This window comes from Bubalus kerabau, unplaced genomic scaffold (genome assembly GCF_029407905.1).
Source record: "Bubalus kerabau isolate K-KA32 ecotype Philippines breed swamp buffalo unplaced genomic scaffold, PCC_UOA_SB_1v2 scaffold_42, whole genome shotgun sequence".
NCBI classification, from domain to species: domain Eukaryota; kingdom Metazoa; phylum Chordata; class Mammalia; order Artiodactyla; family Bovidae; genus Bubalus; species Bubalus kerabau.
In genome coordinates this window covers 946,363-964,456 of record NW_026577896.1, presented here as the reverse complement: position 1 = coordinate 964,456, position 18,094 = coordinate 946,363, and the positions used below count along the sequence as shown (strand labels likewise).

The 18,094-nt window shown below is 50.1% G+C and overlaps 1 long non-coding RNA gene across 1 annotated transcript; it reads right to left on the bottom strand.

Moving 5' to 3' along the window:
- Nucleotides 1-4,912: 4,912 nt before the first annotated feature.
- On the bottom strand, nucleotides 4,913-12,799 carry LOC129640841 (uncharacterized). The gene is made up of 4 exons (XR_008708996.1): nucleotides 12,632-12,799; nucleotides 6,294-6,377; nucleotides 6,016-6,101; nucleotides 4,913-5,215 (listed from the first exon to the last, which is right to left on the bottom strand). It is a non-coding gene; the product is annotated as an uncharacterized LOC129640841 (long non-coding RNA).
- Between the last annotated feature and the right edge of the window lie 5,295 nt (nucleotides 12,800-18,094).

Below are 18,094 nucleotides of genomic sequence, written 5' to 3'. Positions count from 1 at the left end.
GGGACAAGAGGGTCGATTCACTTGCTTTGTCTGAAAGGGTTACCGACCTTCCTGGTGCACCTCAGGTTGAGGTCCGTCTCAAGAAGAAATTCGAGACGTAGGCTTGTGGGTGGTGCCGCATGCCGAAAGACACTGATTTCCTGGTCTGCTCTTGATAAGAATCTGAAGGCTGGATACCTCTTCGAAGGCAACCCTGTGTATGAAGGCAAAAAACGAAGGGGAACTGACACCCCCATGCATCGTCCGGATAAAACCGCAGGTTCCACACACAGCTCGACAAGTGGCCTGTTATCCGGTGAACAACTCGAGAGTCCAGCGGAGTTCCATTCCTCCACACAAGACGAGGCCTGACTCTCCTGTCCTAACTCTGTAGGGACTCTGTGTTCAGAGTCAGAAATGGAGAGCAACCCTGAGGTTCCTGCTTCAAATCGAGATGAGGCCCTCTTCTGACAAGGTCCAGCCTCGGCTGGTCCAGGGTTTTTGAAGGGGAGACAGAGTAGGCGACCTATTGATTTATTTATCAAAGATATAAAGAGTAATAGAATGAGGATATCTCAGTAGGAAAATTTAGTGGAGAAAAGAAGCTGAGTAGCTTGGTTTATGCGGAAAATCAGAATAACCCGTGACACCAGGTTAGCTCTGACCACGGAGGCCGCAGGCTCCCTCTCGAATAGCGAAAAGTGCCCCACCTTAGACACCTTCTCAAGTGGTCTTCGAAGCCCAGGCAAATAAATGGTCGCAGAAGATATCAGCGCTCCAGATGACACTCATCTGAAAATTGAGGGGAAGAATGACATTAGGAGACTAAGCGTTGGCAATCAAGGCCCGTAGCTTTAGTTTCAACAGGGGTTTTTATACCCTAAGTTACACATAGAGGATAATGGGGATGCAAAGTCAGCAGCCTTTGATCCTTATCAAAAACCAGGGTTTCTTTCCTGCAAATGTATCATATACAAATGGTTTAGGTGATTTACATCATCTTCTAGCCAGAAGACCTATTAACATTTTATGACGCTTGACAAAGACTTATCAACCGTAAGACTTATTTTCTCTAAGAGTCATTATTTTAAGGTTTGGCCCCATCTTTCGAAGATAAAATTGCATTCCTATAGGGCAGATATGTAATGGGTTTACAACAAAGGAAAGAATTTATTACCTTAAGGGTCTAAAGTTTGTAACACCAAGGCCACTACTTATTTCTTCTACATACCAACTATATTAATTAATACACATTCAATTATACAATTCAGGGGATGTGGAAACTTGGCAACAAGCATTGGTTCATCAATGAAATCTTTTACTAGTTTTATTCTGACAGTTTCTAACTCTCTGAGAGGCTCTAAGCTATTTGAATACCTTAAACTTCCCGTGCCTCTCGAGGCTTGGAGACTGTAAACAATTGTATGCATTGCTGTAGGAGTCCGGGTAAACTTGTCAGGCGAGTTAGAGAGCCATCTGACGTGTTTGGATTTAAACACTCCTAATTGCCCAGGAACTTTATTAATTGGAGCTGTAAGTTAGCTCTTTGACAGAAAGAGTGAGATGGTGGTGGGGGACAGCCCCCAGTAAAGTCAGAGGTGAGAGCACAAAGCAATAAAGTAGGCAGACACTGGTTTTGGGGGGGTAGATGCTCAAGAATATCCGGGAGGACTCCCGAGGCTCGATCCCGCCTTTGTGTATGCCCAGCCTCCTTCCTCATGACCTTTGTCACGAGTGGAATGTCTCTCGCCGGCTCCCGGCATCTTCCCGTTTTTTATTTCTTAAAACAGCCAGATGTAGCTCAGTCGCGAGCCTCTGAATACTCTGCCGAAGAATCCTGACAATACAAGGAAGAATGATTATGAGAAGCAGAATTAAAGCAGCCACCGCAGCATAGCTAAAGACATTAGACAGAATATTCTTTCCTGAGATGTAGTTAGGGAAAGTATGGAAGAAATCATTTGCTGTTCCAGCAGCAGTAAAATCTAATCGGGAGTGCTCCATGGTTGCTATTTGATAGTGAAGTTTCCCTACGTCTCAACCAATGTCAGAGCTGTTCCAGATACCTGAAATATGGTTTTTAATCTTTTCCCATTCAAAATCTGTCTCATTTACTTTCAGGGGTGTTCCACATATCCACCGATAGTCAGCATGACAAGACAATGCCATTTTCACCTTTAAAGCCTGCAATTCAGTCCCAATATGTATTACTGCTTCCTCTAGGGCGTCTACCCTCATTTCTAATTTTCTCTCTATAGCTTCCTGTGTTGCCAATGTTAAAGAAACATTTTTGGACATAGAATCAACATATTGAGCAGTATGTACTTGTTGAGTCAATGATATTGCTGCCACAGTAACAGAAGTGATTGCACTTATCAAAGCTGCTGTTCCCAAGATAAGTAAGCCCACAAACCGTCGTGTTTGCATTAAATCCTGTAGTTGTTGTAATACAGCAAGACCATAATTCAATAAGTGGTTACATCATAAGATAAGGTGGATGTTGTAGCATTACAAAGGAGCAAACATTATATTGAGGGTTTAAACAAGATGAACCAGGGAGCAGCTGTAGGCGTCAGCCCTGGGGAGCAGTGTCCCCAGCATCAGGAGGCAGAACACGAGCGGCAGGCTGTGGGCCAAGGCGCCTATGGTGGGCGGAGGGGCAGGGTTCGTGGTTTAGGGCTAGCCGCCACCGCTTGGGCTCAGGGCGGTCCCCTCTCGCCGGTGGGGCCACTCTGGTCTGGACAGCACTCCGCGGGTGCGCTTTCCTCTCTGGCCCTCACTCGCTGCACAGACTTCTTTGCTCTAGGTCACGGGGTGCAGAGAGGTGGGTGCGAGGCGCTGCTGGTGGCACGGAGGCGAGAGCTGGCTGGGGGAGGGGGAGCGAGCGAGTGCGCGCGCCGCGAACCTGGTCTTTGGGGAATGTGACATGACGAATTTGTCTGAGATCCAAACCGGAGAATCTGCATTCTGTAGAAATATACAAGCATACCCTCTCCCACAAGTTACCAACACATCTGGCCTTTTTCACTCTCCCGTAAGGAGGCCTTTTTACTTGACCAGGGGCCGAGTCGTAGCCTGTAATTCAGGCATCTAGTGTCTCATCATTGTAGTCTGCCCCTGTGTGTTTACGTTTAAGTGATTAATTACAATTGGAACATAACTTCACTATTTGTCTAGCTGTTTCCCTATGGATATGTTAATTTAGGTCTAATGTTTAGTTTAGGTCTCTGTATAAATTTAAGTAATAAATGTATAACCTCCTTATCTCATTTTGGTATACAGGTATACAGATATACCTAAATGCAAAATGCATTTATATATGTATTTATATATGGCAACAAGTATAAAGTTATTGACATATAATATATATAAATCAATATACTTGAATTAATCTTTATAATTAATATATTAATTAATATATATTACAACAATACAACACATACACAGCTAATACCAACCAACACAAACCAATATACTGTAATAATACATGTCACACATTTATAATTATACAGTATATAGAACATTTATCATCATAGCACATCAATCCATACCAATTAATATCAGCCACACACACATTATATTCTGCCATATATATTTAATTATACAGTATATATATATGTGTGTGTATATAGTATACATATTAATTTATATACAAATTAATTAAGTATAGATCTATAAATAGAATTAGGTATACCTTTATTATATTTTATTTATACCCATACCTAATTAGGCAAACTGTAATTAGGCAAATACATTTATATTATGTATTTATAACAATATATAAAGTATTGTTAAATGTACCACCTGTACAGCATCTCCACCCCACATACCACTTTCTCTAATCCCACGAACTCATTTTCAGTATTATGTGTTGGCCAGGAGCTGGGCCAGTCTTTCCCAGCAATGTTAAGAGACGTCTGTTCCTGTGTCTAATAACCCTGGCGTTTTATTCTCTTGAATTAAAAGATCTTTTAAAGGCCTTGGAACTGTAATTTCCTGCACCCAAAAGGCTAGATCACTAGATCCAAATGTTTTGTGGCTCTTAGCTTGAGAAGTCAAGTTTTTCCTTGTCTGATAGTAAGGTAAAAGTAAAAGCTGTGTTACTCTTTGACCTTTATTAATTTGTACAGTTTTGATAGGCAGTGAGATCAAGACTTTAATTTCTCAATATCATCAGAATCTACTACACCATGCACCAGCGAAATTTCTTTTCTTTCTTTTTTTTTATTTAATTTTTTTTTTAAAGAAAGCGAGCTATGCCCCAGGAAATATCTTACAATGTCCTCAGATAGGGGGCCAGCCACTCCGGTTGGAATTGGAGTAAGTGGCACATCAGGGGTTAATATTGTTATTAAATCTCCTTGCCTTTTCGCTTTTCTCCTAGCCTGGGTGAGACCCCCCTGAGGGAGTTTTCTCCAAGGAGCACGCTCTGCATATTGTGTACTAAAAGCTCCTTTGTTTAAAAAACTTTTTATCTTCCTCAGTCTTAGGCAACACTTTGGGAGGCTTTGGGGGCAAAGTGGGGAACTCCTGGGTCCTGGGAGGCACAATCGAAGGCGGTGGTGGTCTCCTTAAATCAGAAAGTGGTGGATAAGTTTTTTAAAGGTTTGTGCAGAGGGGGAGGGAGCTCGCCAGGGCTCTCGGCCGCAGCGTCCTGTAAGCCCTCTCCTTCCTCGGGAGGTAGACCACTTTCTCCCTCCTTTTTTTTTTTCAATGGCAGAAAATATGATCTGTGCAGTAAATGGAGACTCACCACCATCCACCTCTATAGCCTCCCCCATAGGCTATTTAACAGCCTCGTGACGGAGGTCCAGGACATTTCTAATCATATTCCACAGTCAATAAATATTTGTCTATTCTTAGATGCAGAGAAATCCATTTTTAATTTTTTTTTTAATTTTAGAGAATATTTTTATTTATTTTGTAACCTCTTTACCCTGGCTAAACTGCAGAGGGGACTAGAAAAGAAGCCTCAAGGTGAGGATCAAGTTCATCCTTGGGACTAGAGAAAATCCTTCTCCGGGAAACTCCTAGCGGTGGCCCTTTACCCCGACATGGAGGAGGAGGCATAGGGGGATGGGAGCGTCCCGAAGTTTTCCTCTTCTGTTCCGGAGATCCTTTAACTGTTTGGTAACTAAATCTTACGAACTGTCTGATCGGGGATGTTTCCCTCAACCTCCTAGGAGCGGATGGTCTGATTAGGGATGTTTTCTTAAACTTTTAGGAGCATCTTTAGCTAAAAAAAAAAAAAAAAAAAAAAAAAAACAACAATCCTCATCAGAATGGCATCGAGCTGCTGTTTCCTCTAAACCTTTTTCAAATTGAGGGGAGAGCTGATCTTTCTTTTCATCCCTATCTTTTACATGCTCATTGGCAGTCATAGCGGCTAGCCATTCATTTAGCTGTTGATAGCTAGGTATAGCCTCTTCATTTTCACTTTTCTTTATAACAGGTACCTTTTCAGATTTGCTTTTTTGTTTAACAGGTACTTTTCCAACTTTACTTTCCACTTTAACAGGTACCTTTTCAAATTCATGAGCTGGATCTAAAACATCTCTAGTCATATTCCACAGAGGAAAGGTGTAAGTAGGGATTTTTTCCAAACCTTGCTGAGAACAATAAGCTCTTAGCTGTTTTCCTAGTTTTTTCAAGATATCTAGGTTAACAGTGCCTTGTTGTAGAAACCAAGGGCAGTGGTCTTGTACAAATGTAAAAAAATGATTGAATGGAAGATGTTTTAACCTTGATTCTTCTTTTACTTAATAACTGTAAAATTACTCCTATAAAGAGCTGTCTTTCATTTGATTCAGTGTTGCCCATGTCAGAAACTTAAGGATAGTAAAAGATTTTGCTTTTAGCTATCTAAAGATTAGGCCCTTTTTGTCAGTCTTTTTAGAAACCGTTTTTTCTCTCTAACTCTTCAACACTTCCCACTCCTCTCGCCCTGTCTATTCTACAGGGGGATCTGCAGCCCCCTAAGTGGGATCCTATCTGTCCCGAAAACTGAACACTGGGGGAATGGGGTTGGGGATTTACCTTCGAAATGCCTGTCTCGGGCGCCACCTGCAGAGGTCCAGCCCCAGCTGATCCAGGGTATTTGAAGGGAAGATGGAGTAGGCGACCTATTTATATATTTATTTATTCATCAAAGATATACAGAGTAATAGAATGAGGATAGCTCAGTAGGAAAATTCAGTGGAGAAAAGCAGCTGAGTAGCTTGGTTTACGCGGAAAATCAATATAACCCGTGACACCAGGTTAGCTCTGACCACGGAGGCTGCAAGTGCCCTCTAGAATAGAGGAAGTTGCCCCACCTTAGACACCTTATCGAGTAGGTCTTCGAAGCCCAGGCAAATAAATGGCCGCAGAGGATATCCGCGCTCCAGATGGACACTCATCTGAAAATTGAGGGGAATAATGACATGGGGAGACCAAGCGTTGGCGAGCAAGGCCCGTAACTTTATTTTCAACACAGGTTTTAATACCCTAAGTTACACATAGAGGATAATAGGGGATGAAAAGTCAACAGTCTTTAATCCTTATCAAAAACCAGGGTTTCTTTTCTGCAGATTTATCGTATTAAAATGGTTTAGATGATTTACATCATCTTCTGGCCAGAAGACCTATTAACATTTTATGACTCTTGACAAAGACTTATCAACCATAAGAGTTATTTTCTCTAAGAGTAATTGTTTAAGGTTTGGCACCATCTTTCGAAGATAAAATTGCATTCCTATAGGGAGGATGTGTAATGGGTTTACAACAAAGAAAAGAATTTATTACCTTAAGGGTCTAAAGTTACTAACATCAAGGCCAGTACTTATTTTTTCTACATACCAACTATATTAATTAACACACATTCAAGGATACAATTCAGGGGATGTGGAAACTTGGCAAAAAGGATTGGTTCATCAATGAAATCTTTTACTAGTTTTATTCTGACAGTTTCTAACTCTCTGAGAGGCTCTAAGCTATTTGAATATCTTAAACTTCCCGTGCGTCTCGAGGCTGGGAGACTGTACACAATCGTATGCATAGCTGTAGGAGACCGGGTAAACTTGTCAGGCGAGTTAGAAAACCATCTGAGGGGTTTGGATTTAAACACTACTAATTGCCCAGGAACATTATTAGTTGGAGCTGTAAGTTAGCTCTTTGACAGAGAGAGTGAGATGGTGGTAGGGGACATCCCCAGTAATGTCAGAGGTGAGAGAACAAAGCCATAAAAAAGGCAGACTTTGGTTTTTGGGGGTAGATGCTCAAGAATATACGGGGGAACTCCCGGAGGCTCGATCCCGCCTTTGCGTATGCCGAGACTCTTTCCTCATGACATTTGTCATGAGTGGAATGTCTCTCGCTGGCTCCCGGCAATCTTCCATTGCACCAAACGCAGTGGAGTCCCGAGAGGCCCCTCCCAACACCACAGTATCAGTGTCTTCTCAGAGGAACCCTGAGCAACTCCCTGAGGTCACCGGCACAAGTCGAGGGAACACAGGGTCTCCTGCCGCAACCCGAGAAAGACCTCAAGAGTCCGTCTTCAACGCGTCTTGAGGCCGGATTCCCCTACCATGACTCGAGAGCAATGACACGCTCCCCTTCGCCATGTGCATGGACACCTGACTTCACTGGCGCCACATGAGAGGCTCCCTGAGCTCCCCGTCATACCCCGTGAGAAACCCCACACTGGCGCCGCAGCTCGGGAAAACCCACGAGACGCCACCGTCATCGCGAGATTGGGGACTTCTTTTCCTGCCTGACCTGGAGAGCAATCCCTGGTCCTTTCTCCAAACTTCACAGGAGGCTTTACTCCCTTTAGGCCACTCAATGGGCTCCAAGAGATACCTGTCGCGACTTGAGAGGAGAGCAGAGTACTTTGTTTCCCCTCGAGATGAGGCCTTACCTCGGGTGAGTCTGGAATGCAACCCCGAGATCCCTGTTGCCCCTGGAGAGGAACATTATGTCCTGGACAAAAGCCTAGATGAGGTCTATTTTGCCCTACAGTGACTCGAGAGCAACACCCATCTCTCCCTCGCAATTCGAATGGAAGATTGGTCTTCACTGGGCCAACAAAAGAGGAAGTCTGAATTTCCCGTTGTAACTCGAGAATCCCGCCGCAACTCTTAAAAACCACGTGGTTCCCCATTCATCGCAATACGAGGCCTTTGCCCGCTACAGAGTCTCAAGAGAAGTCCCATGTTTCGTCATAAAGTTCGAAATGCTACTTGGCACCCTTGATGCGACCCCAAAAGTTCCCCAATATACCGGTCTCACTCCAAGGGAACACCGAAGTTCCTGGCACCACTTCATTTGAGCCCCTTCTCCGCTCCAGATCACGGCAGGAAGGTCGATCCCCCTGCTTTGTCTAGAAGGGGTTCCCGACCTTCATGGCGCACCTCAGGATGAGGCCAGTCTCACAAAGTAATTCGAGACGTAGCCTCGTGTTGGTGCCACGTGCCGAAAGACCCCGATTTCTCGGTCTTGCTCTTGATAAGAACCCGATGCCCGGACACCTCTTCTAAGGCAACCCTGTGGATGAAGGCACTACACGAGGGGGCACTGGCAACCCTGTTCATCGTCCGGAAAATCCCACAGGATCCACATACAGCTCCACAACTGGCCTGTCACCCCTTAAACAATGAGAGAGGCAAGCGGAGTTCCCTTCCTCAGACAAGACGAGGCCTGTGTATCCAATCCCAACTCTGCAGGCACGCTTCGATCTGAGTCAGAAATGGAGAGGAAACCTGAGGTTCCTGCCTCAACCCGAGATGAGGCCCTCTTCCATTAAAACAAACCCAGTGGAGTCCCGAGAGGTCACTCCCATCTCCACAGTATCCCTGACTTCTCATAGGCATTCTGAGAAGCTCCTTGAGGCCACCGGCAAACGTCGAGGGAAATAAGGGTTTCCTGCCACAACCGAAGAAAGACCTCGAGAGTCCTTCTTCAATGCGTCTTGAGGTCAGATTCCCCTACCATGGCTCGAGAGCAATAACGCGCTCCCCCTCGCCACGCACATGGAGACCTGACTTCCCTGGCGCCACATGAGAGGCTCCCTGAGCTCCCTGACGTAACTCGTGTGAAACCCCACACTGGCGCCGCAGCTCGAGAAAACCCACAAGACCCCTCCGTCATCGCGAGATGAGGGCCATCTTTTCCTGCATGGCCTGGAGAGCAGTCCCAAGTCCTCTCTCCAAACTTCACAGGAGGCTTGACTCCCTTTAGGCCACAAAGTGGGCTCCAAGAGGTGCCCGTCGCGACTCGAAAGGAGAGCGGAGTCCTTTGCTTCCCTTCGACACAAGGCCTGACTCCCTGGGTGAGTCTGGAATGCAAACCTGAGATCCCTGTGGCCCTTGGAGAGGAACATTAGGTCCTGGACACAAGCCTAGATGAGGTCTCCTTTGCCCTGCAGTGACTCGAGCGCAACCCCCAGCTCTCGCTTGCAACTCGAATGGATGATTGGACTTCCCTGGCCCAACACAAGAGGAAGCCTGAAATCCCCGTCGTAACTCGAGAATCCCGCCGCAACTCGAGAAAAACCACGTGGCTCCCCCGTCATCGCAAGATGAGGCCCTTGGCCGCTACAGCGTATCAAGAGAAGTCCCACGTTCCATCCTGAAGTACAAAACGGTACTTGGCACCCTTGATGCGACCCCCAAGGTTCCCTGACATACCGGTCTCACTCGAGGGAAACACCAAAGTTCACGGCACCACTTCCTGTGAGCCCCTTCACCCCTCCTGATCGCGACAGGAGGGTCGACTCCCATGCTTTGTCTGCAAGGGGTTCCCGACGTTCCCCGCGAACCTCCGGATGAGGCCAGTCTCATGAGGAAATTCGAAAAGTAGCCTCATGGTTGGTGCCACATGCTGAAAGATCCCGAATTCCCGGTCCACTCTAGATAAGAACCTGACGCCCGGACATCTCTTCGAAGGCAACCCTGTGGATGAAGGCACAACACGAAGGGACACTGACATCCCCATGTATCATCTGGAAAAACCCGCCGATTCCACTCACAGCTCCAAATGTGGACTGTCACCCCGTGAACAACTCGAGAGGCAAGTGAAGTTGCATTCCTTCACACAAGACGAGGGCTTACCCTCCTGGCCCAACTTTTCAGGGACCCTGCGATCGGAGTCAGAAATGGAGAGGAACCCTGAGGTTCCTGCCTCAACTAGAGAAGAGGCCCTCTTCCATTGAACCAAACTCAGTGGTGTCCCGAGAGGCCCCTCCCAACACCACAGTATCCCTGAATTCTCAGAGGCTCCCTGAGAAGCTACCTGAGGTCAATGGCACAAGTCGAGGGAACCCAGAGTTTCCTGAAGTAACCCGAGAAAGACTTGGACAGTCCTTTTTCAACGTCTCTTGATGCCCGATTCCCCTACCATGACTCCAGAGCAAGGATGCGCTCCCCTTGCCACAAGCAGGAAAACTGACTTCCCTAGTACCACACAAGAGGCTCCCTGAGTACCCCATCGTACCTCGTGAGAAAACACACAGTGGCGCCGCAGTTCGAGAAAAACCACAAGATGCCCCCGTCAAGGAGAGATGGGGGCCTTCTTTTCCTGCCTGACCTGGAGAGCAATCCCTGGTCCTCTCTCCAAACTTCACAGGAGGATTGACTCCCTTTAGGCCACTCAGTTGGGTCCAAGAAATACCCGGTGCGACTCGAGAGGAGAGCGGAGTCCTTTGCTTCCCTCGAGACGAGGCCTGACTCCCCGGGTGAGTTTGGAATGCAACCCCGAGATCCCTGTCGCCCCTGGAGTGGAACATTATGTCCTAGACACAAGCCTAGATGAGGTCTATTTTGCCCTACAGTGACTCGAGAGCAACCTCCATCTCTCCCTCACAATTTGAATGGAAGATTGGTCTTCCCACGGTCAACACAAGAGGAAGTCTGAATTTCCCATCGTAATTCGAGAATTCAGCCTCAAGTCTTAAAAACCATGTGGTTCCCCCTTCATTGCAATATGAGGCCCTTGCCAGCTAGAGTCTCAAGAGAAGTCCCACGTTCCATCTTAAAGTTCGAAATGCTACTTGGCACCCTTGATGCGACCCCAAAGTTCCCCAACATACCGGTCTCACTCCAGGGGAAGACCGAAATTCCCGGCATCTCCAGGGAAGTCCCATGTTCCATCCTTAAGTGTGAAACGGTACTTGACACCCTTGATGAGACCGCAAAAGTTCGCCGACACGCTGGGTGCCTCGAGGGGAACACCGAGGGTCCCGGCACCACTTCATCTGAGCCCCTTCTCCCCTCCTGATCGCGACAGGAGAGTCGATTCCCCTGCTTTCTCTGGAAGGGGTTCCCGGCCTTCCTGGTGCACCTCAGGATGAGGCCGGTCTCAGGAGGAAATTCGAGACTAGCCATGTGTGAGGTGCCACGTGCCGAACGACCCCGATTTTCCGGTCCGCTCTTGATAAGAACCCGATGCCCGGACACCTCTTCGAAGGCAAACCTGTGAGTGAAGGCACAACACGAAGGGGCACTGACACCCCCATGCATCATCCGGAAAAACCCGCAGGGTCTACACACAGCTCGACAAGGGGCCTGAGACTCCCGGAACAACTCGAGAGGCAACCAGAATTCCATTCCTCAGACAAGACGAGGCATGACTCTCCTGTCCCAACACTGCAGGGACCGTGCAGTCGGAGTCAGAATCGGAGAGGAAGCCTGAGGTTCCTGCCTCCCCTCGAGATGAGGCCCTCTTCCATTGCGCCGAACCCAGCAGAGTCCCGAGAGGCCCTGCCAACTCCACAGCATCCCTCACCTCTCAGAGTCACCATGGGAAGTTCCCTATAGTCCCCTGCAGAAGTCGAGGGAAACGAGGGTTTCCCGCCGCCACCCGAGAAAGACCTCGAGAGTCCTTCTTCAACGCGTCTTGAGGCCCTAGTCACTTCCCATGACTCGAGAGTGATGACCAGCTCCCCCTTGCCATGCGCATGGAGACATGAGTTCCCTGGCACCGCACGAGAGGCTCCCTGAGGTCCTCGTCGTGCTTCGTGAGAAAACCCCCATGGGAGCCGCAGCCTGAGGAAACCCATGAGACGCCCCCGTCATCGCTAGATGAGGGCCTTCTTTTCCTGCCTGGCCTGGAGAGCAATCCCGAGTCCTCTCTCCAAACTGAAGAGGAGGCTCGACACCCTTGAGTCCACTCATTGGGCTCCAAGAGATCCGTGTCGCGACTTGAGAGGAAAGCGGAGTCCTCTGCTTCCCCTCGAGGGGAGGCCTGACTCCCTGGGGGAGTCTGGAATGGAAACCCGAGATCCCTGTCTTCCCTTGAGAGGAATATTAGGTCCTGGACACACGCCTCGATGAGGTCTCTTTGGCCCTGTAGTGACTCGAGCAGAACCCCCAGCTTTCCCTCGCAACTCCAGAGGAAGACTGGGCTTCCCAGGGCCAACCCAAGAGGAAGCCTGAAATCCCCGTCGTTTTCGAGAATCCAGACGCAACTCGAGAAAAACGACGTGGTTCCAACGTCTTCACAGAATGAGGCCCTTGCCCGCTACAGCGTCCCCAGGGAAGTCACATGTTCCGTCCTGAAGTGGGAAACGGTACTTGGCTCCCTTGTTGCGACCCCTAAAGTTCCCTGAAATGCCGGGTTCCCTCGAGTGGAACACCTAGAGTCCCGGCCCCACTTCATCTGAGCCCCATCTCCCCACCTGATCACGACAGGAGAGTCGATTCCCCTTCTTTGTGTGGAAGGTGTTCCCGGCCTTCCCGGCGCACCTCAGGATGATGCTGGTCTCACGAGGAAATTCGAGATGAGCCACGTTGGTGCTGCCACATGCCGAACGACCCCGATTTCCTGGTCCGCTCTTGAAATGAACCCGATGCCCGGACACCTCTTTGAAGGCAACCCTGTGGGGGAAGGCACAAAATGAAGGGGCAATGACACCTCTGTGCATCTTCTGGAAACACCCGCAGGTTCCACACACAGCTCGACAAGGGGCCTGAAACCCACTGAACGACTCAAGAGGCAAGCAGAGTTCCATTACTCAGACAAGACGAGGCCTGACTCTCCTGTCCCAACCCTGCAGGGACCCTGCGGTCGGAGTCAGAAATGGAGAGGAAGCCTGAGGTTCCTGCCTCCAATCGAGATGAGGCCCTCTTTCATTTCGTCAAACCTAGTCGAGTCCCGAGAGGCCCCTCTAACTCCTCAGTATCCCTCACCTCTCAGAGGCACCTTGGAAGTTCCCTAAGGTCCCCGGTAGAGGTCGAGGGAAATAAGTGTTTCCTGCCCCTACCAAGAAAGACCTCGAGAGTCCTTCTTAAATGCGTCTTGAGGCCCTAGTCCCTCCCATGACTCCAGAGCAATGACGCGATCTGCCTGGCCACACGCATGGAGGCCTGACTTCTCTGGCGCCACACGAGAGGCTCCCTGAGCTCCCCATCATATCTCGTGAGAAACCCCACACTGACGCCGCAGCTCAAGAAATCCCATGAGATGCTCCCGTCATCAAGAGAGGAGGGCCATCTTTAACTGAATGGTATGCAGATCAAGCGTGAACCTACTGTCCAAGCTACACAGGACGCTTGACTCCCTTTAGGCCACTCATTGGGCTCCAAGAGTTACACATCGTGACTCGAGAGGGTAGTGGAGTCCTTTGCTTCCACTCGAGACGAGGCGTGACCCACCAGGTGAGACTGGAATGCGACCCCGATATCCCTGTTGCCCCTGGAGAGGAACACTACGTCCTGGACCCAAGCCTAGATGAGGACTCTTTGCCCTGAAGTGACTCGAGAGCAACCCACAGCTCTCTGTGACAAGTTTAATGGAAGATTGGACTTCCTGGGCCAACACAAGAGGAAGCCTGAATTCCCCGTCGTAACTCGAGAATCCCGCCGCATCTCGAGAAAAACCACGTGTTTCCCTCGTCATCGCAATATGAGGCCCTTGCCCGCTAGAGCATCTCCAGAGAATTCCCACGTTCCGTCTTGAAGTGCGAAACTGTACTTGGCACCCTTGATGCGGCCTCAAAAGTGCCGTGACATACCGGTCTCACTCGAGGGGACCACCGAGGTTCCCGGCACCACTTCATCTGAGCCCCTTCTCCCCTTCTGATCGTGACCGGTGGATCGATTCCCCTGCTTTGTCTGCAAGGGTTTCCCTACCTTCCCGGCGCACCTCAGGATGAGGCCGGTCTCCCGAGGAAATTCGAGACGTAGCCTCGTGGGTGGTACCACATGCTGAAAGACCCCAATTTTCTGGTACGCTCTTGAAAAGAACCCGATGCCCGGACACCTCTTTGAAGGCAGCCCTTTGGATGAAGGCACAACACGAAGGGGCACTGACACCCCTGTGCATCGTCTGGAAAAACCCGCAGGTTCCACACACAGCTCAACAAGTGGCCTGTCACTCCGTGAACAACACGAAAGGCAAGCGGAGATCCATTCCTCCACAGAAGACGAGGCATGACTCTCTTGTCCATACTCGGCAGGTACTCTGCGACCCGAGTCAGAAATGGAGAGGACCCCTGAGGTTCTTGCCTCCATTCGAGATGAGGCCCTCTTCGATTGCACCAAACCCAGTTGAGTAACGAAAGGCCCCTCCCAAATCCACAGTGTCCCTGACTTCTCAGAGGCACCCTGAGAAGTTGCCTGAGGTCACCGACACAAGTCGAGGGAACCCAGGGTTCCCTGCCGCAACCCGAGAAAGACCTCGAGAGTCCTTCTTCAATGCGTCTTGAGGCCCAATTCGCCTACTATGACTCGAGAGCAATCACGCACTCCCCTTCACCACATGCACGGAGACCTGACGTCCCTAGCACCACACGAGAGGCTCTCTGAGTTCCCCGTCGTACCTCGTGAGAAATCTGATACTGGCGCCGCAGCTGGAGAAAACCCACGAGACGCCCCCGTCATCGCGAGATGAGGGCCTTTTTTCCTGCATGGCCAGGAAAACAATCCCGAGTCATCTCTCCAAACTCCATAGGAGGCTTCACTCCCTTTACGCCACGCAGTGGGCTCCAAGAGATACCCGTCGCGAATCGACAGGAGAGCGGAGTCCTTTTTTTCCCCTCAAGACGAGGCCTGACTCTCCGGGTGAGTCGAGAATGCAACCCTGAGATCCCTGTCGGCCCAGTAGTGGAACACTAGGTCCTGGACACAAGCGTAGATGATGTCTATTTTGCCCTGCAGTGACTGGAGAGCAATCCCCAGTTCTAACTCGCAACTCGAAAGGAATACTGGATTTTCCTGGCGCCACACAAGAGGCTCCCTGAGATCCCCGTGGTACTTCATGAGACACCCCACACTGGCGCCGCAGCTCGAGAAAACCCACGAGACGCCACCGTCATCTCGAGATGAGGGCCTCCTTTTCCTGCATGGCCTGGAGTCCAATCCCGAGTCCTCTCTCCAAACTCCACAGGAGGCTTGACTCCCTTTAGTACACACATTGGGCTCCAAGAGATACCCATCGCGACTCGAGATGAGAGCGGAATTCTTTGCTTACCCTCGAGGTGAGAACTGACTCCCCGGATGAGTCTGGAATGCAAACCCGAGATCCCTGTCGCCCCTGGAGAGCAACATTAGATCCTGGACACAAGCCCAGATTAGGTCTCTTTTGCACTGCAGTGACTCTAGTGCAATCCCCAGCTCCCCCTCGCAACCCGAATGGAAGATTGGATTTCAAGTCCAACAAGAGGAAGCCTAAATTCCCGGTCATAACTCGAGAATCCCGCCGCAACTCGAGCAAAACCACGTGGTTCTCCCGTCATCGCAAGATTAGGCCCTTGCTCACTACAGCGTTTCAAAAGATGTCCCAGGTTCCATCTTGAAATGCGAAACGGTACTTGGCACCCTTGATGCGACCCCAAAAGTCCCCCAACACGCCGGTCTCACTCAAGGGGAACACCGAGGTTCCCGGCACCACTTCATTTAAGCCCCTTCTCCCCTCCTGATCGTGACTGGTGGGTCGATTCCCCTGCTTTGTCTGCAAGGGGGCCCGACCTTCCCTGCACAACTCAGGATGAGGCCGGTCTCATGGGGAAATTCGATACGTAGCTTTGTGGGTGGTGCCGCTTGCCGAAAGACTCCAATTTCCCGGTCCGCTCTTGATAAGAATCCGATGCTCGGACACCTCTTGGAAGGCAGCCTTGAGTATGAAGGTACAACACGAAGGGGCACTAACACACCTGTGCATCATCCGGAAAAACGGGCAGGTTACACACACAGCTCGACAAGTGGCCTGTCACCTCGAGAACAACTCGAGAGGCAAGAGGAGTCCCATCCTCCAGAAAAGACGAGGCCTGACTCTCCTGTACCAACATGCAGGGACCTTGCGATCTGAGTCAGAAATGGAGAGGAACACTGAGGTTCCTGCTTCAACTCGAGATGAGTCCCTCTTACATTCCACCAAATGCAGAGGAGTCTCGAGAGGCCCCTCCAAACTGCACAGTATCCCTGACTTCTCAGAGGCACTCTGAGAAGCTCCCTGAGGTCGCAGGCACAAGTCAAGGGAACCCTGGGTTTTATGCAGTAACCCGAGAAAGACCTCGAGAGTCCTTCTTCAACCCGTCTTGAGGCCCGATTACCCTACCATGACTCGAGAGCAATGACGAACTCCCCCTAGCCATCTCATGGGGACCTGACTTCCCTGGAGCCACACGAGAGGCTCCCTGAGCTCCCTCTCGTACCTCGTCAGAAACCCGGCACTAGCGCGGCAGTCTAGAAAACCCACGAGACGCCGCCGTCATCGCGAGATGAGGGCCTTCTTTTCCTGCATGGCCTGGAGAGGAATCCCGAGTCCTCTATCCAAACAGCAGAGGAGGCTTGACTCCCTTTAGGGCACACAGTGGGCTCCAAGAGATACCCATCGCGACTCAAAAGGACAGCGGAGTTCTTTGCTTCCCCTCGAGACGAGGCCTGATTCCCCGGGTGAGTCTGGTATGCAACCCCCAGATCCCTGTCGCCCCTAGGGACGAACATTAAGTCCTGGACACAAGCCTAGATGAGGTCTATTTTGCCCTGCAGTGACTCGTGGACAATCCCCAGCTCTCCCTTGAAACTCGAATGGAAGATAGGACTTCCCTGGGCCAACACATGAGGAAGACTGTATTCCCCGTCGAAACTCGAGAATCCCGCCACAACTCGAGAAACGCCACGTGGTTCCCCCGTCATCGCAAGATGAGGCCCTTGCCCCCTACAGCGTCTCAAGAGAAGTCCCACGTTCCGTCTTGAAGTGCGAAACGGTATTGGCACCCTTGATGCGACCTCAAAAGTTCCTCGACACACCGGTCTGACTCGAGGAGAACACCGAGGTTCCCGGCACCACTACATCTGGGCCCCTTCTCCCCTCCTGATCGCGACAGGAGGGTTGATTCCCCTGTTTTGTCTTGAAGGGGTTCCCGCCTTTCCCGGTGCATCTCAGGATGAGGCCGGTCTCACGAGGATATTCGAGACATAGCCTCGTGGATGGTGACACATGCCGAAAGACCCCGATTTCCCGGTTCACTCTTGATAAGATCCCAATGCCCGGACACCTCTTTGAAGATAACCCTTTTGATGAAGGCACAACACGAAGGGGCTCTGACACCCCCAGGTATCATCCGGAGAAACCCGCAGGTACCACACACAGCTCGAGAAGTGACCTGTCACCCCGTGAACAACTGGAGAGGCAAGCAGAGTTCCATTCCTCCACACAAGACGAGGCCTGACTCTCCTGTTCGAACTCTGCAGCGAAACTGCGATCCGAGTCAGATCTGGCCCAGGGGAAGTCAGGAGAGGAAACATGAGTTTCCTGCCTCCACTCGAGATGAGGCCCTCTTCCATTGCACCGAACCCAGTGGAGTCCCGAGAGGCCCCTCGCAACTGCACAGTATCCCTGACTTCTCAGAGGCACCCTTAGACCTTCCTGAGATCACCGGCACAAGTCGAGGGAACCAAGGGTTTCCTGCCCCAACCCGTAAAAGACCTCGAGAGTCCTTCTTCAACACGTCTTGAGGTGCGATTCCCCTACCATGACTCGAGATCAATGACGCGCTCCCCCTAGCCATGCGCATAGAAACCTGACTTCCCTGGCGCCACAGGAGAGGCTCCCTGAGCTCCCCATTATACCTCGTGAGCAACACCACACTGGAGCCACAGCTCGAGAATACACACGAGACGCCCCAGTCCTCACGAGA